The 26,321-nt window shown below is 49.7% G+C and overlaps 1 pseudogene across 1 annotated transcript in view; it reads left to right on the forward strand.

Moving 5' to 3' along the window:
• Window positions 1-5,851: 5,851 nt before the first annotated feature.
• LOC308421156 (eukaryotic translation initiation factor 1-like) overlaps window positions 5,852-26,321 on the forward strand; it is a 31,057-nt pseudogene continuing 10,587 nt past the window's right edge. The window contains exon 1 of the transcript in view: window positions 5,852-5,998. The product of the transcript in view is annotated as a eukaryotic translation initiation factor 1-like (transcript). The remainder of the gene's footprint in view (window positions 5,999-26,321) is intronic.

Below are 26,321 nucleotides of genomic sequence, written 5' to 3' on the forward strand. Positions count from 1 at the left end.
CATGCCACAGAATGTCGTTGCTTCTCCCTTATCCTAGGAGAGCAGGGGTCCTCCTGAGCCTCCTCACAGCCTCTGAAATCCACCACGGTCCCTCAGATCCACACTGTCCTATGTAGAAAACTTGCCTACACAAAGGGAAGAGGAAATAGACTTGGACCGACCCTAAACTCCATCTATCCCTTCTTAGTGACAGTCCAGGGAAAAACTCAGAGATCATGAGCTGTGTGTTAGAGGATAACAGAATGTGGTCTCGTTCAATGTGGGAATACCATGCTAATTTATGTAGAAAGTTTGTTTTGCACTTGTGTGTGTGTGTGTGTGTGTGTTTGTATATATGTGTGTATATGCAGGTGTGTATGCACATGCATGAATATATATGTGTGGAAACCAGAGATTCACAATGATGTCTTCCTCTTGTCTCTCTTCAGTTTAATTTTGTGGCAAGCTCTTTCACTAAACCTGGGGCACATCACCCCCGGACTGGTTGCCTGTGAGCCCCAGAGATCATCCTGTCTCTCCATCCCCAGCACTGCCTCTCCCTCCCCAGCTTTTTACTTGGGTGCTGGGAAGCATAGATCAGGTCCTCATGTTCCTACTGAGCTGTCTCCATGGACCACTGTGTATGTAAAGATGCATTCTGGAGTGATTGGGGTGAAAGGTCACAGTGTCATAACATTATGTTTATGTGTGTGCATGCATGCATGTATGTATATGTCTGTGTGTGCTCAGAGACCCCCATAGCAAGCAAAATGTTCACTATTCTCAGTAGTGAATACCTGCAGGCTCACTACACTACTCTTGTCTGTTTGAAAGTTGGGCTTTTCTCATAGTAAGAAAAAAAATATTTTAAGAAAAAGAAAGGCATTGTTCCGACCTGGGCTTGGATCCACCATCTCCTCGGTATCCCCGCTGTGTGGTGTTCAGCAAGGATTTGTTCAGTGGGGTTCACTAAGACTGAAACACAGAAATGTATGGTGGGGGCTGGCAGCGTTTCTCACAGGTAGCAAGCACTCAGCAATGGCTGCTGTGTGTTAAAGGAGTCGTGTGAGGAGCTAGATGTATGGTAGGCCGGTTCCTTCTCAGCCTGCTCACTTTAGCCTCTTCTACCGTCAGTAAAGAGGGGTTAATGCTGTTTGGAATCCGGCTGGGTGGATGACTCTGTCAGCCAGGTGCTTGCTATGTAAGCATCAGGTCTTGAGTTGGATCCCTAGAGCTCAGATGAAAAGCTGGAGACAGTAATAAATGTCTATAATCCCAGCACTGGAGAGGCAGAGACGGGGGATCCATGAGGCCTGTTTGATAGCCAGAGTCTCTGAATCACTGAACTCCATAATAATAGGCCATTGAATGAGAAACCCAATGTCTGACTCTGGCCTCCACACACATACACAAACTCCCAATACACACATATATACACACATGCACAACCACAAACACATGTGTGCACACATGAGCATATACATACACCTATACAACATACACACAAACTCCAAATGTGTGTGTGTTCACACACACACACACACACACACACACACACACACACTGCTCACTGCTTGGGTCAACAGCCCAATCCCTTACTTAATGTTGGATTCTGTTGGGTGTCAAAGAGAGGAGAATGAGGGGTGCTTTTTTATACAGGATACTAATTGCTACAAGAAACCCCCTATTCTTTAGCCAGCCCAGAATCTGAACAATTTCCATAAGCTACATCAAGATGCCGGCTTTGAGGAAAGGGAGGCTTGAAGGTCAGTCCCTCAATGCCTCCCATAGCTGAGCAGGGTAGGAAGGGAGCGCCCGGCGATGAGACATGGGTAGTAAGGGGAGAAGGCCAGCCTTCCCTATTTTGGGAGGTAGGAAGCAGCAGGTGGCTGGCTGGTGCTGGGACATGTGAACCCTCCCATCAGGGGCCATGTGGCCAGCAGCAGGGCAGCCTGGCACTGTCAGGTACAGCCAGGCTCCAATGAACCCACCAGCCATGTGGAGAATATCTGGTTTCTCAGCCATAGCACGAATCACAACATGGATGGTTGAAAAGCCACCTGACTCTACCCTGTTCCCTCTGTCCCTCTTACCTACCCCCCCCCCAAAATCTCTTTAGGCAAGCAAGCTGCAAAGATCTTGAAATAAAAACACCCCCTCCCATCCAAATAGTGGAGACACAGCCCTCCCATTCCAGCGCTTCTTAAACAGAGCTTCTGTCTGAGGAAGTCTGAAGAGAAGTCAGTTTTACATCCCCCCCCAACCCAAAAAAGGACTTGCCCATGGTGAACTAGGGTGGCTACAGGTGGCTGGTGACAGCCCTTGAGGATCAGTTCCTGTAGGGACTGGGTTATTTTGGGCTGGGCATCCGAAGCAGGAGACTTCCCAGATGAAAATAGCCCTCCCTGGGTGTCATTCCCGAGACCTATTCTGTTCCCGGTGGCCTGCTTGTCACAGGGCACTTTTCTACCTGCCCCTCCCAGGCAGGGTGAGCAGGGCCAGGTTGGCCTTCCTGCCAGGAGAGGGGGGCACCCGGGGGGCAGCAGAGACAAGTCTTGTTTCCTAATCAGGACCTTGTAGGAACACAGCACTGGTCTCCAGGGCCACAGAAAACTGTGTACCACTTGCCAAACTCCTCCTTCTCCAGTTCTGCAAAGCCCTCGGGCTCCACCTGCCTCCCCAGTGTGTGGTCAGTCATTTCATGTGGTCTGGGGCTCCCCCTAAGACTCAAGGTCCCCAGGGAATAGGTCCTGTGTTCTTCAAACTTGTAGTCTCTGAGGGCAGGCCCTGTCTTCCTCAGACTAGAGCTGCCTGGTGTGAGACAGTGTCTCCCTCAAACCAGATCTGTCTGAGGACAATACTCAGAATCAGAGCTCTCCCAGATGGAGCTGTGTCTCGCTCAATCTGGGGCTCCTTCAGGGCAGGGCTCTCATGCTTTCTGGCACAGTCTGCAGGAGTCCTGGGTTCCTGGTCATTACTCTCTAGATACAGCTGTCTAGGGCTAAGAAGTTTTGACACTTGGAAGGCTCCGCCTCCATCACTTCGGGGCATCTGTCTGACTCCTCAGACTGTCCCCTGGGTCATGAGGAAACAGTGGTTCCGGCCCTCAGACCAGTGTGAGACTTAAATGAGATAATATGAACAAGAGTCTTGGCAAGGTGCCCAGCTGAGAGGGCAATTAAAAGGTAAAGAAAGGACTGGAGTCTCGAGCCATTTGTCAGTTAGACAGAGCCCCGGGCCATACGACCCTGGAATCTAGGGCCAAGGCAGACCCTGGAAGGCCACAGAGTGACCCAAGTCACTGTCCAGGCTAGGGAGCCTCTGAGATTCCAGTCTGCAGCTGTCTAGAGACACAGTTCAAGCAGCACTCTGTAGTACGGCTCATTCTCTGTGTCCTCTTTGCCATGACCTAGCTTGTGGTCTGGGACTCCTTTAGGGCAGGATCAGGCTCTAGCTTGCAGCCCCCATCTTAAGCCTCCAGCTTCAGTCACTCCACGATGCTCAGAGCCTCTCTCTGCTTCTCCCACCACCATGTGGAAGAGCCCAGATTTTTTCACACAAGTGACATTTGCATTGTGTGACATTTCTGGGCTGGACGGGGGACCCAGGGCCAGGACCAGACAACATAAATATATCTGGGGAGTTTACATTGTCCGGGGCTTGGAGTGTTCAACACTCCGCAAGCTCTGCCCCTGTTTATTCCCTGGGAGTTCATGGCCAGGGCGCCACCGCCGGAGGGAGGTGGAGGGAATCTTTGGGTAGCTGCAGCTGCAGGGACATCAGCGTGCCGAAGGAGCCTGGGAAAGCCTGAGAGCCTTAGGCCACACCCTCCCACCTCCTCCAGCTGCACCAGCCCTGCTCCAGATGATGCTGTTTGCAGGAGAGCGGATAGAGCATCCTCCCTGGACTTGTGGGTGGAGGCCCTTGGCCATCCTCCCCTCTGACCTCAGCCTCACCCAGCCCCAGCTTGAGTGCATCCTCTCAGGTCAACCCAAGTGGGTTCTGGCTTGGGCTAATCTTTGCTAGCTGTTCCTGTAACTTGCTTGCCCAGGGCTCTTTTCTGGGTTTTCAGCAGTCCACCCGTCCTCCCCCCCCCCCCCGCCCCCAACTCTGTATCTTCCACAGTCTCTGAGGAGCAGGCTGAGCCAGGACTGTCTTGGTCTGCCTGGGAGGGTGGGAACCCAAAGGCTATTCTGGCTGTTCACAGTGCTTTCGTTAAGGGTCAACCAGACAGTGGTAACAGTCTCTCAGTGGCCTGCATAAGATCCACCTAGCAGGAAGAGAGAGAAACTGAGGCAGAGCATTCAAAGACAGCAGATGAGTCAGTTGCTCACAGGTACTCAACCCACGGTGAGGTCAGGATTCAAGCTGAGCTCTAGATGGTTCTGTCTTCTCTGCTTGGCCCTTTACCCAGGACCTGACTCTTACCTAACACGCAAGGACACCTTCCCAGAGCAGTTAGGAGACACCTGTCTGCTCCCCATCTTTCATGTCAGAAGATGAGAACATGGCCATAAGTTTCCATTTTCACAGGCAGGGCAAAGTCTCATGCCAAAGAGGCAAGAGGGGAGAACCAATAATAACACCAGGTACCAGAGCTGCCTAGGGGTGAGTGAGCAAAGCGTAGTCCCCCAGCTCAGGAGCGCCTCGCTGTGCCTCCAGGATGAGGATGCGTGGTAACAAAGAGGCAAGGTGACTTGTTTAAAGTCTGCAAATGGCAGGGCCTACATTAGCACTCAGGGCCCCTGTGCTGTGGGCAAGGAAGAGGTTGAAAGCTGAGTGTGGTGGCTGAGACAGGTGGATCTCTATGAGTTTGAGGGCAGCCTGGTCTATATAGTGAGTTCCAGGTCAGCCAGGGCTATATAGTGAGATCCTGTCTTAAAAAAAAAAGAGTAAAATAGAACTGGAAACATGGCTCAGTGATTAAGAATGAACACTTGTTGCTCTTACAGAGGACCCTGGTTTGATTCCCAGCATCCACATGATGGCTCACAACCATTTATCACTTCAGTTCCAGAGGATCCAACTCCCTCTTCTGGCCTCCATGGGCACCAGGCATGCAAGTGGTGCACAAACTTGCATGCAAACAAAACACATAAAATAAAATAAGTAAACATCCAATAAATCTTAAATAAATAAGTAGAGGCTGATTTTTAAATCCCGGTTTCAACTATGAGTGTGTGAGCGTAGGATGTGTGTGTGTGAGTGTGTGTGCAAGTGCACTTGCACACACACTCAAACACACACACACACACACACACACCAGCCAGTGGTGGGGGCACACAAAGCTAGGTCACATATTTCATGGACCAATGAAAAAACAGTATGAGATTCACAGCAGGGCTGTAAGGAAGTGAGGCTATTTGAACCATTCCTAATGGTGCAGAATCACATGACAGGCCTCATTTCACATGACCTTGACCATAACACCCATGAACAGGCGTTCCTGGAGTACCAACAGTTTGTGGTTGTCTTGACCGTATGGATAGGGTAGATAGTACTGATGGGGGAGATGGTGTGTGGGGGTAACTGTGGAGACAGCCACAGTAGTGACACAGATGAGAAAGGAGCTGGTGACCAAGCCAGATGTGAACCCCGTCCCAGCTGCTCTGGGCAGCCCCTTGCAGTTGATGCCAGCATGGTACACGCCTAGCCCCTGAAAGCTACCTGTGGCTGAGCACTTGGACATTCATTTTACCAAATGAGACACTACACCACAAAGAAGTCAAGTCCTGCTCGCTCAAGGTCACAGAGCCAGGACGATCAACTTGCCTCAGCTCTCTGGCTCCAGCGCCTGTCAGCTGCCTGCCCTTACAGAATGAGGTGCCAGGACAATGTCTCGATGCCCTGAGTAGGTGGGCCAGAACGGGACATGCACTCTCACACAGCAGGCTTCAGCTTGGGCAGGAAGGAGGCACAGAGCCACATGACGGAGGGAAATAGTCCTGGTGCTGGCCCCGCAACCCACATGCAGTGTGACCTTCTCTGGGTGGCAGCCAAGGTGGATGCCAACTGCCAGGTGACAGCAAGCCTTGTCGGCCAGTTGGTGGAACCTGGCAAGGGCTCCACACACCAAAGGGGTGAAGTCAGGAGTGGAAATAATCCTGGAACCAGAGGAGCGCTTTCTTTCCTGGAAAGTTCTGCTCCGATTGGCTTACAGCTGGAGCTTCCGCACAGGCCTTTCCAGTCAGAAGCATGGTTATTAATAACCCCAAACCTGCCTCTGTCCCCACCCTTGGGAGAAGGCAGAGTTTTCAGGACCTCCTCCCTGCCCTAGGCAGTAAGTGGAAGGCTAGAGGGCCCATAGGATCTGAGCTCTAAGCTCTAGATAGAAGGCATACAGTCCCAGACTTCATTCCTTTTGAAGTCCCCCAAATGCTCTCCAATTCAGCCATAGATTGGGGCTCAGAGGAAGTAGAAGACAGAGGTGGGTGGCCTCCATGCAGATGCATCAGTGGGCAAACATGCATGGATGCTTGCATGGATGCTTGGGTGGTGGCTGAACGTGCAGATGTGGGCACCCAAGCAAGGTTATAGGGTGATGATGACTCCTGGGGACACCTGAGGGTGCCTGGGGACCCTCAGGATGGCTGTGTAAACTGCACATTTTAGTTGCTTGCTATTCCTGTGCTCTTGTGAGCCTGGGTGATGTGTGGGTGGCTGCTGTGAGGGCAAGGAGGCCGAGTTAGCACCTCTTCTGCCAGAGCCTAAATATCCCATGCCCCTGCCCTACCTGCTGGACTGACCTCATTCGGCCTATGCCCCCATGTTAGGAGGGTAGGGCTGGGAAAAGAGATGATTCCTTAATCCAAGTGCAGAGTCCCTAGGGCAGGAGGGAAAGTCCTGGAAGCAGGGGACACAGAGCTTAATATAGTCAGGGGGTTGGCTAGGGAAATGTCTCCCGTTACACCTGCCACTTCAGCCCCTGTCATATGACACAGCTCCTGCTTAGTGAAGCCAGCAAAGCAGGGCGCACCCACTCCTGGATGAGGCTGAGCCACCCTACACTCTGCCCCTCTCCATGTCCTCAAATGGAGCCCCTGTCCCACCTGTTGCCCTGGAAAAGAGCAGGGTTCAAAGAGCTCCCAAGCGATGTGGGTTTGCCAGGACCCAGTCAGAAATTAGGATGACTCCTCTAGACCCCAGAGTTGCCAATAGAGAGACATTGATCTTCTATCCAGACTTCCGTCCTCTGTCTCCTCACCACTGCCCCTCGAACCATAATCCTAGACTGTGATAGACCCCTATGGAGGGCCCTGTGTTCAGCCCAGGGTGGAATGGAACTGGGGCAGCCCGGCAGCAGCTCCCTCTCAGCTACTGCAGGAAATTAATGGAGACACCACAAAAGGCAGGTTCAAAGCCAGCTCCTCTTCAGAGAAATCCCTAAACCTACATGACTGGAAGAGGCCACTTTGTCCTCAGGGATCCCCAGTCTGAGTGGACTATATGTCAGCTCCCTTCTGTGGAGAATCTTTTTTGGCCTTGCAGGTTTCACTCAGCTCCTCAGGGGTTCAGTTTGATTGTGATGAAGCCTGCCCCCCTCGAAGCTACTGGCTATCTGTCATATCACAAAATCCAAACCGAAGGTTTGGGGTTATTTGTTTTTGAGAAAGGGGTTTTATGTAACCTGAACTAGCTCAAACTCTATAGCCGAGGATGACCTTGAATTCACAGTGATCTGCCTGCCTCCGTCCCCCAAGCTTCAGGATTACAGGTGGCACTGACACAAAGCCAATTTATGCATTGCCGGGGATCAAATGCAGGGCTTCAGACTGGCTAGGCAAGAGCTCTCCCAGCTCACATGCAGCTCGGTAGATATCTTTGCCAGTTGGGGTTTGTTTTTTTCCTGTTTTCTTTATCTTTTGAGAACAGAACTGATGTGGTTGGCTTTTTCTTTTTCAACGTGTACTTTTGGGTAGAAGTAACATTTCTAAAAAATATATTATTTGCGCATGATGTATGTATGAGTGTTGGGCACACATGCTACAGTGTGCATATGGTAGTCAGAGGACAGTCTTCAGGAATCTGTTCTCTGCTCCACGGTTAGACTTCAGGACAGCCAGCTTGGGCAGAAAAGACTTTTGTCCAGTGAACCATCTTGAGGGTTGTGTATACACGTGTGTGTGTGTGTGTGTGTGTGTGTGTGTGTGTGAGCCAACTCTCCACTCAAGAGTGGAGTTTCCTCCTATACTCACTAAATAATACCATGAGACTGAGTATCTCTAGTGAATGTCACCAAAAAACATCCTTCAATAGCTTCTGGTTAGCCATTTCCTGAGTATCAAATTGCACAACCCACTTAATTTTTACATATGGGTATGCCAGCTTCCCCACCAAGACCAAACAGGGTATTTCCAGCCTTTCAAGAGGTTTCACCAAGCCTCTATGTGTCTTTGAACTCAAATGAAAAGAGCCATAGGGCATGTGTCCCTGTGTCAGCTCTTCCTGAGTCTCCCCCCTTCCCTTTTCATGGCTGGATACTGTTCCCTTGGGTTGATTTGCACAATTTCTGTATCTATTCATGTCAGCCCATCCTTTTACGGGAGTGGCCCTGGTTAAGAACTCTAGGAAAGACGAAGATTAAAATCACTGGGCTGGTTGATCTCAGTCGTCAACTTTATTGGATTAAAACAGACCAAGGAGATTATTAAAATCCACTTCTGGGTGCATCTGTGAGAGCATTTCCAGAAAGGTTTGTCTAAAGGCTGAAGGAGGTGCTGTAATGTGGGTGGCACAATCCCACAGCCTAAAGGCTGGGGTGTGGTTTAAAGGGAGGGAAGGAAAAAGTTGACCAGTGTGAGCATTTTCCTTCTCTGTTCAAGGCCATCACGATTCTGTTCTGTTTCTCTCATGCACCCCCACCCCCGTAATGAACAGGAACTCCAGAAACCATGAACTGAAATAAGTTTTACCGCCCTTCAGCTGGTTTCTTTAGGTATTTGGTCAAAGCAATACTAAAACTAACACAATTATTGACCTATTCTGAGTCTTGAGAATCTTTAGAGCCCTTGATCAGTTTAAAGAAAAGGGGGGATAGAGAAAGTAGTCCCCCAAAAGAATTCCACCAACATCATCTAGGGTACCATACAGAGCATCAGTCTCAATGGCTTCAAATAACAGGAAGGGGTTCTATAGTCAAGGAGGTTAGAAGTCCAACATCAAGGCATACACTGAGTTTATGTCCCCCAATACCCAAAGGCTACGGGAAAGCCTCCTCCATGCCTTCTCCTAGCTCCTAGTGGGTTGCTGGCAGAGCCTGGCTTGTAATCACATCACTCCCATGTCTGCCTGGTCACATGACTTCTCTCTGTGTGCGGCTCAGCATTTCTGCATCTCTGAATCTGAGTCTCTCTTCTCCTTCTAAGTACACCAGTTTCTAGTAAGTCTAAGTCTAAGTGTCCAGTAAGATGTCATTTTAATTTGATTGCAATTTCCGAAGAACCAGTTTCCATATAAAGTTCCATTTCCAGGCACTGGGGATACGGGTCCTAATAAACACACACTAGTATTATAGCTGTAGGTTTGTTTTTAAGTGTCTGAATGGGCGTGGATAGTATGTGGGTGTGTATGGTATGTATGTGTCTGAGTGAGTGTGTATGATGTATACAGGCCTAGGGAGGTGACTGCAAGTGGTAGTGACACTGTGTGTGTGTGTGTGTGTGTGTGAGTGAGTGAGAGAGAGAGACTGTGTCTGGTGTGTCAGGAGGGCACGCATATGTGTGCTCCTGGAACCACAGCTAGGAGAGCCTGCTGGGCAGGCTAGGTCGTGGCAGCAGGCGGAGATGGGTTTAGGCTAAGGAGGCAAGGCCTTGTGAACCCAGAGGCTAGCTGGTAGAGGTTGGCTGTGCAGAGCAAGGAGGAGAATGTATTGAGCCAAGGTGCAGGTGCAGGCAGGCAGGTAGGCAGGTGGTTCCCACAGCAGTGGCTATTCCCATTTTCCCTTCCAGGAATGTTCCTAGAAAGCCCCTCCACCCATGTGCCCATCCTTGGTGCCTCATTTACCTGGTCAGGGAGGTGCTAGGTGACTCATCCCCTCCCAGGCTGAGAAGCCTGCTCTTGGCTACTTGTTATAGAACCACTCAGGGGTGGGGCAGGTAGCCAACCCTTCCTGGGCCCCACCCCCAAGCCAATCAGGGCAGCATCTGGCCACGCCCCCACATCCCTCACCTGTGCCCTGCATCTAGACAGGGTTGGATGCCAGGAATCAAAGGAGGGCTAGGGCAGGCAGCCTCACCTCCTCTTGAGGCAAGCTCACCTTCACAAACTTGAGTAAGGGAATACAAAGGGGGTCCCCCGTAGTTACATCAATTTGGGGCCCGCCCTGAACCAAGACCACAGCTCTACAACCAAGTTTTTTTTTCCGTTACCACCCCAGGTTCCTGAGACAAATAATCTAAGATCCCACACAGTCATTGGATTCATTTTAATTCTCTCTGGTGATCATATCTTCCACCCCCACCCCTACCTCAAACAGGAGCATCAGTGGTCTACCTCTTCCTCCCACAGCCCTGGTTCCTCTACAGGTCCTGATCCTGTCACTGCTGTGGTAATGGGCTTACTGCCTGAGAACATGAATCCCCTGCTGCAGAGAACAGCTTGTACTTGTGTGCATGCCTAGGTATGGGTGTGGGAGCCTTCAGGGACTTCCTGGGGAGCATGTGGGGGGAGTCGGGGGGTGCATCTGAAAGTGTCTCCCTTTTCAGTCTCTTTTCCTAGACTATTGCCATTATCAGTTTCCAGGATGAACCACTTACAACTAGGGTCAGAGACACCTAAGTCTCCAGCCCTGCCCAAGCTGGGCTGCCAGCACCCTTGAGACAGCTTTACCCCACCCAGGCCACAGAATGAGGTGATAGGAGGAGGCAGCCTGGCGGCTTCCAGCTTCCTAGATGGGAGCTCATTACTGCAACACTCAGTAGGTTGTGGGAGGGGGTGTGGAGCCAGGACTTGGCACTGACTACAAAGGGTAGGGGGCACCCCCAGCACTCCTGTTGCTGGCAGCAGAGACTGGAGGAGGGGCTGTGACGTTTGGTGGCCTCATGTGGCTGGGAGGAAGTAGCTAAATTGCTGACCTGATGACTGGGCGGCCTGAGGAGTGGGGTGATGATACCACAGGCGGGTGGCAGCAAGCATCCAGCCTAAGGAGGGGCCCTTCAGCAATAGGGTGGGTGCACCCTGCAGAGGGCGAGCCTGGGGTGGCTGTAGTTAACAAGAAGGGAGGTGGCGGGGGATGCTGAGGCTGTGGCCGTGGGAAAGGGCTTTCCAGGGCCTTCCCTTGGCTTCCAGGAAAAGAGTTCAGATGCCCTGAGGCATGAGGAGCCTTAGGAGGGGTACAGGGGCAAGGGATAAGCCACAGTTCCTATCTTTGCTCCCCTGACTTGCTCACACAACTCCCCAACTCATCCCTGCAGCCTTGGCTTCCTGTTTGGCTCCTTGAGTGGTCCAGGTTGATGAAGATTTCTGCTGCCCCTGGTGCAGAGCATCCTACAGGCAAAGAGATCATAGACAGGAGCAAAGGCCTCAGAGACTGCTGAGGCTGACAGAAGGCTGGGAATCTGTTGAGGTGTTCATGGGCAGAGAGGAGGCCAGCGGGACTACGGCACCAAGGCCATGACCACTCTACTGGCATGAATCTTGGGTACCCAGATCTTAGAGCTCCCCCATAGCCCACTCTGTCCACAAACTAATTAGGAGCAGGTAGACACGGCCTCCAAATGCCCCCAGATTAAAAGGCTTAGAGGACGTGGATACCCTCCTCCAAACTCCCAGGCGCAACATTGCAGAGCACCTCCATGCTGGATCCTTAGAAGGAGGATCCATTCATCTGGAAGCCGCAACCCCCTGCCCCCCTCCCCCGTGGTCAGGAACACTAACTAGTACAGGCAGGGGTACCAGCTCTGCTCTGGGAGAGAAAGATTAAGCTCCAGAAAGCGACAGAGCCTGTGCCAGGAACAATTGGGTATGGCAGAAACAGATGCTAACCCTGGAACTCTCTAAAACACCTGGTAAAAATCAACCCCTGACCTCAGGAAGTTCCTAGTCTGGTGGAAAAGATACTACTCCCAGTTCTGCTCTGATGGGCCAAACCTTGCTTCCCAGTCTAAGGGGGAGAGACTCCTGCCCTCAGGGAGCTATGAACATACTGAATACCAAAAGCATGTTTTCGGGCACAGGAAAAGTATCTGGACTGCCTGCGGGAGGCGGGTGGAAGATATCCAGTTAAACTGAAGAGAAGGCAACAAATATTCTAGCATAAGTATATCCCATACAGCATTTGAGATATACTTACACTTCTGTGTAACTGGATATCCTGTGTTATTTGACAAATAACCAGCAAGTGTCCAGTTTGAGATAGACAGAGACAAGACAGCTCCTCATGACTGGTGTGTGCGCGCGCGCGCGCGTGTGCGTGCGTGTGCGTATGTATTTGTTTGTGTGCTGGGGGGGTACAGGGGGGAAACGTGGTTCCTAGGGCTCAGCTGTAGCAGTTTAAAATTCCTTCCAGGCCAGATCCCTAATCCTCCCGCACAATGCTGGCCTTCTCCCCCGCCGCCCACGCCCTCCCCGGAGGGGCCAGGGCAGTGCCACCGGGGGCCTCTTTAAGCCCCTTTGAAGCCTCTAGAGCGCGCACCGCGGGAGGCCCGGCCGCTATGCCAGCTATGCCAGCTATGTCCTCGCTGCCGCCGGCCACCACCGCGCCCCCATTAATGCGGGCTAATCTGGCTAATAAATAAACTCCCCTCCCTGAGGTAGACCCCCGCTGGCTCCTCCCCTGCTCTCCCCGAATTGATTCCTAGCTGGGCCAGAACTCGCAGCCCCTTCTTTGGGTGGTGTGACTTGACACCTGGCATCCCAGCCTGGGAGAAACTGCGATGCACTTGCCCGGCTCATCTCCAGTGCACCTGCCTTGGGGTAGCCTGACGCCCCGGGAACTAGGGGGAGATTGGGAGGGGTGGATGGGCGGGGGAGATACCCGTCTCGGAGCGCCCCCTGCAGGTGGGACTGCTCCCCCTCTGCAGGGCTCCCTAAAGGAAGGTCAGGCCGGGAGCCCTGCGGCAGGTGACTCTTGGCCTCCTGCCGCGGGAGTCCCTTCTCTGTGGCCTCTGCCCCCCCATGCGTCCTTGCCTCGATTCCAAGGGTGACTCACCGCGGAGCAGGCATCGCCTCACCTCGTACATCACACCGGAGCGCATGCAAAGGGAGGAATTACAGGACGCAGGGCCATAGCTAATGCGTTCTAATTACCCACCGCCGCTGCCATCCGTGGCCTCAAGAGTACAGGACCAAGGGGAGCTGTCATTGTAATTAGCCCCACCTCCTTCCAGGACCTAGAACCCTCACTCTGCCCTCCTGACCCTTCCCAAGTCTCCAGCCTCAGCACCAGCAAAGGCTCCACCAGCCACCATCTCTAGGAGTTGTTCCATACCCTATAGGACTGTCCTCTGACCCGAGATAGTCATAGTCCCCCATACAGGTGGGAGACTTGGGAAGCCCAACCCAGATTCACTTTTGTGAACAAGACCCTGTTTCGTTGACAGAAACAAGGAAGCCTAGGGGAAGTTGTGTCCGTAGAAGGCAATGGGAGAAACTACAGCGTCCCTATTTTTCTCCCAGAGCACAAAAGACTGGGGAAAGCCTTCCTGGAGAGCTTCAGCACTTCCTGGTGGCTGTAGGTCAATCACCACTGGCTCTTCCTGTAAAGAAATGTCCTACCCACCTCTCAGGTCTAGAGTCTCTCTGCTGACCAGCTGTTGCCTGTGGTCTCAAGGGTGCCAGTGAGTAGCATAGTGTACTGTGTGAGCCACAGAGCCACAGACACCCCAGTGTTCCTACCTCTGGGATCCACTCTCCTTTGTCACCTCTAGGCACTTCATTTCTAGTGACAGTGATGACTGGGTGTCACACTAACAACTCTTTTTTTTCTAACCCGAGTGCAGTCTGTCCTGGGCTGCCATTCTTCAGCAGAGCTGGCAGCTGCTTTCTTACCATGAGACCAGCTCCTGAGGGCAGGACCTTCACCGTCTCTCTCAGGGGGCACTTTCAGAAAAGCCTAGGAAGAGAGGCCTCCCAGGGCTTGGGCTGTGTCTCTCCACCCACAGCGAGGCTTCCTAAAAAGAGGTACTCAGTCTCCCCATTTAGACTAGGGGTCCCTAAAGAAAGGCTGTATCTCCTGAGACAGAGGCTTAGGCGAGGGCAAGGCAGTATCTTACACAAACTCGAGTTTCCTGAGGACGGCCTGTGTTTCCTTCAGACATGTATTCCCTGAGGCAGGTTATGTCCCTTCAGACTTATACTCCCTGAGGACACATGAGGGATTTCCTGAGGACAGATTGTATCTCCCTCGAAACGGAGCTCTCCTCAGAGATGGGACCTTTGCACTTCACCCTCCGGCTGCCTGTGCTACACAGACACCCCTCCCAGGACACCATTTGTCATACTTTGATGAATGAAACGGTCTAAGAATAACTCAGTGCTCGTCTCTAAAGGACAGGGGTAGGGGAGGGAGAAAGCCAGTTCTTGTGATGGGTGGGAGATACTATCAATCCCACAGCCCAACAGTGTTTCCTGGGTGCCCAGCTGGGCATCACGGGAGGCACAGGGACCCCACAGGGATCCTTACTTTGCCATATCTAATGATAAGAATCACCAAAACATCCACAAGACCCACCCACCTTCCTAGCCAACACTTGTCACCTTAAAGCCACCTTCTGTGCCTAGACACAGGCTCTTTCTACTTCCTCTCCTAATAGGAGGGAGACAGAAACCAGGGGCCAGCTTGGATGGTGATTATTCTCAGTGGACATGAGGAACCCCTCCCAGATAGTTCTCTCTTCCTTGTCCCCCTCACCCTCCCTTACTCTGCCCTTTGCCATCCAAAACCTCAAGCCTTCAGTTCAGAACTGAGTGTCCTCTCCAGTACAATGGTCCTCAAGGGGACATCTTAGGGGCCCTAGGGAGTGGGCAGGCAGGACCTTAGCCCAGGTCTGTGACAGCGCCTTCCTGGAACTCTGCCCACCTGCTGCCTCCTAAAAGGAACATTTCTGCCTGGTTTTGGCAAAACCATCAGTCTGTGAGTCAGGCAGCCTGGTGTGGTTCTCTGCTACTGACGTCTCTATGACCTTGTGAAGCCATTTGCTCCTCTGGGACTCTGTTTCCCTGCATTTAAAATGATTTTTTTTTTTAGAATGTATGGTTTTCAAACTTTTCTTTTTAAAATAAGTCTCCTCTTAATGAGTAACTCATTTGGCATCTCTCCTCTCTGAGGATGGTGGAAGCAGAAATGGGAGACAGTCCAGCTGGGCCTGGTACACCCTTATCACCCCAGCAGTCAGGAGGCTGAGGCTAGGATTCAATGACAACTTAAGTTGTAAGGGAGTATGGGGACATTCTGGGCTACAAATTGAGGCTCTGTCTTTGATGATGATGATCATGTGGTTAAAAGTGATGGCAGCTCTTTTGGAGGCCCCACGTTCTTCTTAGCATCCATATCGGGAAACTCCTAACTGCCTGTAATTTCAGTTTCAGGGGATTTGAAGCTCTCTGGCTTCCTTGGGCATTTGCACAAACATTGTTCACACATACATACTCATATGTGTACACACATACATAAAAATTTAAATATAATAATTAATAACAACAACAACAATAGGCCCGTAAGCCCCACATTTGGTCCATAATGCACCTGTACACTCCTGTGCACATATTCAGATCAGCACCAGGTAATTGGGAGCTCACTGTGCAAAGCTTTGAGCCTGAAATCCTTTTCTACCCAAGCAATCTGGAGCCCAGGACAGGGTGCTGACAGATGTAAGGAGCAGGCAATGATTGTGTACTGCCCAGGCCTAGGGGAGCTTGACCTGGTGAGGATGTCCTTTCAACATTGGATCCAAAGCTGCAGGCTTGTACACTCCCTTCCCACATACCAAAGTCACTGAAGCTTGTCTTGGGGTTGAGATCTGGGGTGAATGAGCCCATCTCTGCAGGTGAGAAGGATATAGCTCTTCTTTAGGATCCCTCTTGCGTACCCAGAACAAGGGCATCATGGGAGAGATGGAGAGAGACGGCAAGGACTGGAGGCAGCAAGCTGCACTGAGAAGTTCACCCAACTGATCTAGAGGCATAAGAATGTGGTGCCCACAAGGATTTCAACTGACAAGGGGTCCACAGGACCTGGTGACAGGAAAGAAAGCCTGGAGAGAGGAGAAGGTGTGCCTCATGAAAGAAAGATGTTGCCCATAGGAAGCCAGTCTGGGCCTGCAGTCTCCTAGCTAGGGCATCAGGGTAGGTCTTCGGCCTTGACAGCCTACTTGCCAACTGTGGTCCAGGTACTGAGCAAGGCCTGTGTTCTGCCTCAGATGCAAGGTGTCACCAGGCAAAGAAGGTAGGAGGGCCCTCCCTTTGTTTCTGAGCAACCTGAGAGACCATTGTTCCTAAAGTCCCTCAGGGAGCGTGACAAAGGAGTTAAGGATGACTCCAGTCCTTGCCCCACTATCGTGTAGAGTAGTGGAGGAAGAGATAATTCACTTTCCCTCTCCTATCTCAGACACACAGACACACACAAATGTGAACACACAGAGAGACAAGCTCTCACACACCCCATACACACACACACACACTCAGATACACACACACACATACAGAGAGAGAGAGAGAGAGAGAGAGAGAGAGAGGAGAGTGCGCATACTTGTGCACAGACCCAGCTCTAACCATTAGACCACTGTAATGAGAAAGTCAGCTGAGGCCCTGCCATCATGGGACTCACACACATTTCAGGGCAGAAAAGACAGGTTATCTCTAAGTGAAATGTAGACTGGAGTTCAGATCACTGAAAATGAGAGGTATGGAAGCAAGGGGATGCTGCTTTAGATGGGGGGAGGGGGTGTCAAGACACCGTCCCAGGAAGGAGATGACATAGAAGTGGAAACCTGGGCAGCAAAAAGCTAGTCGTGCATCGGGGTCAAAGCATGTAGTAATTTTAAAAAGAAAATAACATGTGCCCATAAAACTTAAGAGGGAAGCGAAAGCATTTCCAGAACTTCTGTTCTCTGTCTAGCGCCAACCTGAGAGTCACAGGGACCTCTCTAGTTTTCCCAGATGCCAAATAGTGCCTTCTTTCCATTTGACAGAAAAGAAAGGTGATGCCCAGCGGATGAGAGTTGTTGAGGGTTTTCTCTGTGCCTTTCAATAGCATGCAGAGGAGGGTCACAGGTCAAGATAGATGGAGTCACCCTGGTCCAGCCAGAGACTGGCAGACAGAGGCAGGATTGAGAAGTGGTCCTGCTCCATGGTCCAGACAGGTCCCTAATGGAGTGTGGTGATGACTTCAGAAGATGTAAGTAGGCAGGGAACAGATGAGACCAACCAGTGTGGCTCTGGGACTGAGCAGGGGGATGAAGTCTTGACCAAGAAAGGCTCTGGTAACAAACTGGCCGCCCCTGAACAGTGGGTTACTAAGAGCGAGAAGATAGTCACCAGCCAACAGAGAAGCCTAGTCAGGCAGCTCACACAGGCTTCCGTACATACACTACACAGAAACACAAACACACATGGAGCCAACTCCTCTCACTTAGCCTCCATAATGAGTGGCTGCAAGGTCAAGGTCAGAGGTGATAGAACTGCATGATGAGGCACAGGGTAGGTAGCTTTTTCTAGAGCCCTCCTCCCAGGGTTCCATTTTCCCCTGGGACTTTACCTGTGGATACCTTATCTAGGATAGTAGGATAGACAGACCAGAGGGCCACACCTTACTGGTCACACCACAAGAAGGAATGAAGTTTCATATTTTGAAGCAAGGAGCAGTTTCAGGCCCAGAGAAGCCTCCGGGGACTGAGGCAGAAGAGCATTTACAAAGTCACCTCAAGGATTCAAAGTCAAAACGGGAACGTGTAAATATTCCCAGAGGGAATGTCCCAGGAAATAGAAACACACTGAGCTAAGAGGACAAATGTCTAGCCAGATACCTGGTGTTTCCTCAGGCTCCAAGCAGATTACACCCTTATAGTAGATCCAGATACAGATCTTCCTTTCCGTGACAAAGAGAAGACTCCAGAAATCCCGATACTATGAGCTGCTGCCTCCGGGGTGGTTAGCCCTGGGAGAGATGACTGTCGTGTGGATTCTTTCTATTTTTATGTCTGCTTGTTATCTTGTTCTGCTCTTGAAATCCTTTCCCAGATAAAGCTATAGTTAACTATATGATCCTTTGACCTGTGGGACCTCGCTCTCTTGCTGTAGTTCTGTAAAGGGAAGAAGCTGTGTGCTCGCCCAGATTTGTTTCTGAATGGACCCTGGGACACAAGAGAAGCTCAGTAACCATCTATACAGGAAAAAAAAATAAAAAAGGAGAGGGTGAGATCTAGGCGTGTGTGATCTCTCTAGGACTGCCCAGTTAGCCTGCTTCTCCCAGGCAGAAGGATCCCAACAGAAGGTGAACTTGGAAAGGCAGACTTAAGAAACTTCCAAGATTAAATAATAGAGTCTGGAGAAATGCCTTAGTGGCTAAAAGCCCTGGCTACTCCTCCAGAGGACCCAGGAGCAATTCCCAGCAACCACGTGGTGCTTCCCAACTGTCTGTAACTCCAGTTTAGAGGGATCTGACACCCTCTCCTGGCCTCTGTGTGCACTAGTTACTCATGCACAAACAGATCTGCAGGCAGGCAAAGCATCCACAGGCATAAACTATTTCTGAATAAAAGGTCAAGGGACTGGAAAGATACGTCAGCGGTTAAGAGTGGTTAAGAGTTGGAAAGGACCAGGTTCGATTCCCAGCACCCTCACAGCATCTCATTTCTGTCCATAACTCCAGTTCCAGGGGTTCCAGCATCTTTTTCTGATTTCCACGAGCACCAGGCATGCATGTGGTACACAGGTATACATCCTAACAAAGCACTCATACTCATGAATATTAAAAATAAATTTAAAATAATTTTAAGAACTAAAGGAGAGGCCAGATGGTGGTGCATGCCTTTAATCCCAGATCCTTCTGTCTGAGAGAAGCAGGCTAACTGGGCAGGCAGATCACAATGAGTTTGAGCCCAGCTTGGCTTAGTGAGCTCCAGGCCAATCCGGGCTACATAGAGGAGCCCTGTCTCAAAACAAACAATTAAAGATCAAATGATTAAAGAATGGAATGGGTGGCTCCATTTTTAAAATTATTCTTGTTTAGGGTGTGTTGGTTTTGGGGGGGGGAGGTTGTTTGCTTGTTTGTTTTGATTTGTTTTGTTTTTGAGACAGTCTTGTGTAGACAAGACTGGCTTAGAACTCATTATATAGCTGAGAATGACTTTGAACTTCTGAACCTGCCTCTAACTCCTTAGTGATGGGATTCCAGGCAAGCTCTATAATGTCCTGTTTCTGTGGTCCTGGGATTGGAAGTGTTTGAACCCAGGGCTTTGTGTTTAATCAACAAAGCATTCCTCTCAGTTTCGTCAGCACCTAGAAAGATGTTTAAATGGATCGAGAAAAACTTTCTCAGAAGTGCAGTAGCTTGAATGAATGAGTGCTGTGTGTGTGTGTGTGTGTGTGTGTGTGTGTGTGTGTGTGTTTGGATGAGTGAATGGAAAGAAAGCATAGGTGGATGAATGAGTGGAAAATGGCCAGAGACTGCTACAGAGACATTCAGATGCTGAGCAGAAGGCTAGAGGCATCCCTCTGCCTTTGTCTCAGAGCTGAGTCGAATTGGCTCTGGACCAGACCTCAGGTACAAGACAGCTGAGTTCAAAAGGCTCGTGGGAGACACATAAGACAATCATTCAAGGCAGGAAAGTGCCTTGAGTCACTCCACCCTCACCAGCTATGTCATGCTATGTGACGCGCTCAGCTGGCAAGAGCTGTCTTGGAAAGACTTCAGCCCTGACTCCCACACCTCCCACCGCCCCCTCCCCTGACTTCCCAACGCGCTCACATCCTGCAGCCCACATTGTTGAACTTCCTCAGGAGTGACTCCTTGACGCTAGTCTGCCCTGCTTTAAGCACCCCCTTTCCCTTGGGGTGTAGGGTAGAATTAATACCTGTCCTTACTTGGCAATAACTCATTCTACTGTGATTAGAGGTGGGAGCCCCACAGTGTCACCATCAGGAACGAGTCAGGGGTCCTGACCCTGAGCCCACCGGCAAAATCAAAGTCCAAGATACAAGTTCTACTTCTGACTCTTGCTGGTGAGCCTCCTGACCCCCCCCCCAGCCTCAGTTTCCCATTGCAGGTAGTCTATGAACATGAGTTGAGTGTAGAAAAGAGCATGCAGCCCCCGGAACCCCTAAAACTGGCATCTGGTAGGTCTTGTTTTCTGACCATGTTCAGGACTTGTCACCAGCTGCCTTGCTGTGGCCAGTGACCCGCTGTTGACTCACAGCCAGCTGTGGGTGCTGCAGGGAGAAAGTGGCCCCCAGCTGAGCTCATGAACTTGCAATTAGCTCTCTATGCCCCCTCACCACGAACAGCCTCCTGGCGTCCACAAGCACACATGTCCCAGGCTGCCCTTTCCCAACCGCAGCGGTGGCTCTTGCATCTTATTTTAGCCTGGCGAAGCCTCTTGAAATGTCAATGTTGCAACTGAGCTAGCGACCATCCAGTTCAACCTGCCTGTTCCTTTCGTTCAACGTGGGGAGCCAGAGACAGTGGAAGGTTTCAGGTCGCACAGCAAACCAGTGATATGATGGGAAATTGATCGAAGGCTTCAGCAACTCACATCCGACTATCCTAAACTTAAGGGTACGGTCTGCTCCAGGCAGCTCCTTGCCGCACACTCCTGGTGCCTCCAGAGCCAGTACCTGTTGGTTTGAGAATTTGCGTGAGTTCGTAGATCTGAAATATTGTGAATTCACAACTATTATCACACAAGTGTTTAATCCCCAAACTAAAGAGGCAGAGGCAGGCAGATCTCTGTTGAGCTCCAGTCCAGCCTGGTGTGCAAACTAAGTTCCAGATCAGATTGCACAGTGAGACCCCCATCTCCAAAACAAAACAAAAATCCTATTAGCTAGCTGGAAATGGCAAAATATACTGCAGCCTCAGCTATGGAAAGTCTGAGAAAAGAGGGTTTTGAGACTGAAGCCACCACATAGTAAACTTGTGGCTGGTTGCGTAGAAGACCCTGTCTTAAAAGAAGCATTCCCTCCCCACAAAAAAATGCACACAAAAAGTTCACTAACATTCTTATGTGTTTGCTGGTTTTGCCAGACTTGCTCCTTGGTGTGAAAGTTCCAGAATTAGTTTTATCGGTTTGCGCACAGGTGAACAGATTTCCAGAAGCAGGCCACAGACCCAGACTTCTGAACAGCTAACATGATGCTTCTGTGGTCAGAAGGACCTCAGAGCACATAGACTCGGTCTTCCACTTGGTCAGCCACTGCTTGAGGCCCAAGAGTCACATACAACACAAGGAGAACAGCTGGAGACTCTCCAGAATCAAACTGGGAAGCCTAGGGAAAGAGTGAAGGTGGCCTCAGTTTGTTCTTCAACAAAACGGGGCAATCACAGGCTTTGGGTGTGGTTCAGGGATGCATTAGACCAGGTGACAGGATGCCTGGCATGTTTCTTTCTTTTCTCCTCCTTCTTTTATTCCTCCCCATCATCTGCTGGAAGTCAGTTGTTACTCTCAGCTGCCTCCCCCAGAGCCTGCTGCATAAAACTGACAAATCCCTCCTGTTCCAGGCCCCTCCTTTACTGGTCACCAAAGCTCTGGCCCCACAGGTCAGATAAGTCATGGTCCCAGAACACGTACATCATGGAGGTGGTCTTGTTGCAACCCCAGAGAAATTTGTCAAGTTGATGACGTGGTGAATTAATAGATGAAACTGTTCCCAGAATCTCCTGCAAACTCATCCAGGGCTCTGAATATTGGGCAACATTTGGGACTCCTGAGAGCCACAGCCCTACTCTACCTCAGGCTGTTCCGCAGTCAGCTCATTACTTCTTGTCACTCAGCCACTCTCTGTGACAGGGTTGCCTTTCTTGTGCTTCACCCCACCATGCAGCCTGGATAAGCAGAGGAATGGAGTGCAGCCCCAACCATTATGTTTCCAGTAACCACCACAGTCTGCTGGCCAGTCTGGAGCCCCGTTCTGCTCCCCAAAGTCACACCTGTCCCCACCCCACCCCACCAAACCTTCTGTGAAAAAAGACTATCTTTTCTAGCTGTTGATTCAGTCCTAGAGCTAGCAGAAATCCAGAGCCCCCACCTCCCTCATCCTCCAAGAGTTCTGCTGTGGTGAACTCCCTCCTCACATAGCAAGACGCTGCAGACTCTGGATTCTGACCATGGAGGAGAGCAAGTATCTAAAATGGAAAAGCCAACAGAGCCCCCTAGGAACTTACATTACTCTGAATGTTGGAAGGCTTTCTCTCCTCAGATATTGGGAAGTCCCTTGGGTACTATCTCCAGCTCGGTTTCAGCTTTTTCCCCCACCATTGGTCCTGTGCTCTGGTCCCCATATGTTTCTGAACCACCAATGGCCCCTATGTATTGATGGAAGACGTCTAAGAACTTCTAAACTGGAAGACCCTACCTAATGGACCACCCTGTCTATGTGAGAAGACCCCTAGAGTCGTTTGGATACATTTCTAACAGTTGGATGAGATGAGCTCTGGCCTAGGGTACCATGGGCCAGGGATGCTACAAGCATCCTAGACTACAAGGAAGTTGGCACAATAAAGAATAGCACTCCTTGCCTCCTTGAATTCTAGTCCAAAATACATACCGTGAAGTCACAGAGGCTAAGAGCCAGCACAGAGTAAGACACCGGGCCAGGTCACCCAGCACCTCTGTCTTACAGTCATCCTGTCAGGGGGCTGTCAGGTGTTCAAGTTCTTAAGTATTCAAAATGACATACATCCATTTTCAAACTCTACCCACAGTTCTCGTGGGAGAGACAGAGCATGTAACATGAAGAAGGCTTCATACAGAGGTTATTTGAGTGGGACCCCAGAGGGATGTGTGACTCCTGGGAGTGAGGAAGAGGCCATCATGGGTAAGGACTGGTGTCCAAGAAAGCGGGTGGCTGAGAGAGAAGCACATCTAAGAAAAAGAGATGAGGATGGAGCTAGACCTCATAGGACTGTACATGCAAACTGAGCAATGGAATCTTCTTCTTCAGACACTAAGAACTGCTGGAGAGACGGCTCAGCAATCAAGAGCACTGGCTGCTCTTTCAGAGGACCTGGGTTCAATTCCCAGTACCCACATGGCAGCTCACACCTGTTGACCATAACTCCTGTTCCAGGGAAATCTTTCATCACACAGACACAGACGCAGGCAAAGTACCAATGCACATGAAATAAAAACAAACAAATGAATAAAAGCCACTGAAGATACAGAAAGAGGAAGGTAAAGACTTCATATTTCATCAGTATCTGGAAGCGGAGGGAGGTTTCCCCGGGTGGGAAACCACTTAGAACAGTTCAGAAGAACACTCAGGGTGGATGGTAACAAGGTCGAGAGAGTGCCAATCAACATGGCATAAATGGGAGATGTCCTTACACTAAAGCAAAGGACTGTTGTCTTGATTTGAGTTCTCCTGGAGACAGACATAAAGAATTTGAATATATTCTATGTGTTTTATATATATATATAAATTGTATTTTCGTTATGTGTGTATGCGTATATTTGGATCATATGTATGTGGGTATGTACACATGAGTGCCTTTTCCCATGGATACCAGAAGAGGGCGTTAGAACCCTGGGCAGTGGAGTTACAGGTAGTTGTGAGCTGCCCAATGTGGGTGCTGGGAACAGAAGAGCATCAAGCACTCTTAACTGCAGAGACACCTCTGCAGCCCCAGAGGAGAGTTTATTTAGAAACGAGCCTGAAGGATTCCCAGTGGAGCAGCCAACAGTCAGGCAGGGAAGGATGTTTGTCAGGTCAGTTATCAGTAATCCCAACCTGGTTGGACTCCAGGAGACAGTGCAGAAACCAGCTCTGAGTAATGGGAAGATGAGGGAACCCTGTGTCTGTGTACTGACTCACTCCAGCCTACTAATACATTTTATTTTAAGACCCATTTAGTCTGACTGTAATGTAACTGCATTAGCTTTTTACTTTAGTTGGTTACAGTTCATATCTCTGTGCTTCAGGTATGTCTCTATTAGCAACATATACTTGCAATTTGGTTCTTATACACAGTACACACAAGAGCCAGCAAGATGGCTCAGTGAGTAAGGAATCTGCTGCCAAGTCAGACAACCAGAGTTTAGTCTCCAGGATCTGTAGGGTAGAAGGAGAGAACCAACTACTGAACATTGTCCTGCTTCAGTTCTCTGAGGCATGTGTGAGCACACACACACACATACACACACACATACACACACACGCACATACGCATACACACACACACATACACACACGCACACACACAAATATACAGAGAGAATGAAAAATAAATACAAGAAAAGTTTGAGGTCTGGAACTCTAAAACTCTTTGCCTTTTAGTGGGAAAATGTTTTACCATTTTACGTATGATACTTTTATATTTAGATTTAAACCTAGCCTCCTGCTAACTACTTTTGACATGTGTTACTTCTTTTCCTCTGTCTCTTCCTCCTTTACTATCTGTTGGAATTATTTTTATTTAATCGTGTTCTTTATTAAATTTAAAGTCACTCATCATTTTTAGTTTATTGAGTTGTATAGACTTTGGGTCTGGTTAGTTTTGGTGTGTGGTAATTTTATTTATTCACAAATGTTCTTATAATAACATTTATACATTTTGGAGAAAAAAAGAAAAATTTAGAATCTTCCCAGCAATTGCAGCATGAGTTTGCAAAAAATTTTTAACATTGATTGACTTTTTATTCTTTTTTTTCCAAAATCCATGTAAGGGCTTCAAAATCTTACCCCCTGCATGCTATCATTACCATATATACTATATGTATGTATACACACACACACACACACACACACACACACACACACACACACACACATTATATATAGTCAACATCCTATAGTACGGATGCTGCCGTTTTCAATCGCTCTTAAGTTAGGGTCTCCCTACTAAGACGATCTATTCATGTGGATCTTTGGTAATTATATCCAACTTAAAATGTTTTAAATATTTTTTAAAACCAAGGCAGAGTCTCACTCCGTTCCCCAGACTGGTTACAAATGCTCTGTGCTCTAGTGACCCTCCTGTCAGCCTCTCCAGGAGCCGGGACTATATTCTCAGGGCAGGAGGGTGCTACCACGCCCAGCTTCTCTGCGATTCTGTTTGTCTGAGAGCACACTTATTTTCCTTCACCTCTGACTACCTTTTCTAAAGATTGAATAGACAGCATTATTTCCTCCCAGTCACTGTGGCATTCTGAGTCACAACACACATATAGCTGGTTTCCATTTCCAGGGAGGCAAGTAAGATTCAATGCTGAGTTGCTCACTTATAGCCAGCGGGATAATCTCTCATGCATGAACTTCTGTAAAAATATAAACAACTGGGTTAGGAGGGCCTGCAGTTTGCTGAGCACAGTTAGAGAAATGGCTCAGAGGTTAAGAGGCCTTGAGTTTAGTTCCCAGCACCCACACCGGATGGTTACAACCACCTGTAACTTCACCTCCAGGGAGTCCACTGTCCTCTTTGGCCTTCTTAGGTCCTTGTACTCAACTCACACATACATACCCACACAAACTCACCACACAAATACACATACATACAAGCATGCATACATACATACACTTTTTTTTTCAAAAGCAGGCATAATAGTGCATGCCTTTAATCACTGCACTCCAAATGCAGAGGCTGGCAGATCTCTGTGAGTTCAAGCCTGGTGTACTCAGGGAGCTACAGGCCAGCCAGAGCTGCACAGATTGCTGAACCTATGGAGGTGTTCAGGGGATGATGTGTTCAGAGAAAGCATAGAAACTCTGTCTCTGAACAGATCCTGCCCTAGGCATTTCCCCCCAAGACAGGGTGTCTCTGTAGAAGAGGCTGGCTTTGAACTCACAGAGATCTACCTGCCTCAAGTGCTGAGATTAAGGGCCTGCACCCCCTCCCAGTTGCCTGCCTCATTCTTTTGTGGGATATTCTTTTATACCCTCCTAAATAGCTTTGTCTTAAATCACAATGAGGCGTGTCACCTTGAGGTCTGTACCTCTCTGGCAAGTGACCTGCGCCCAAAGAATGACCTGATCCTGGTCTTTGAAATGGGTACCAGCCAACCTTATGGGTCTGAACCTTTAACTTGGAGTTCTGACACCTCTGGTGTCAGACAGAGTAAAATTGTGAGGCACCCAGCTGGTGTCTGATGGAGGACAAATTGTTGGTGGGGAGAATCCTCACACACCCATGAGATGTGTTGGATTTTTTTTTCTATTTTTACAAAGCACTCCAAAGAATTCCAGCCTCCTCCAGA

This window comes from Micromys minutus (assembly GCF_963924665.1).
Source record: "Micromys minutus genome assembly, chromosome: 5".
Lineage (NCBI taxonomy): Eukaryota > Metazoa > Chordata > Mammalia > Rodentia > Muridae > Micromys > Micromys minutus.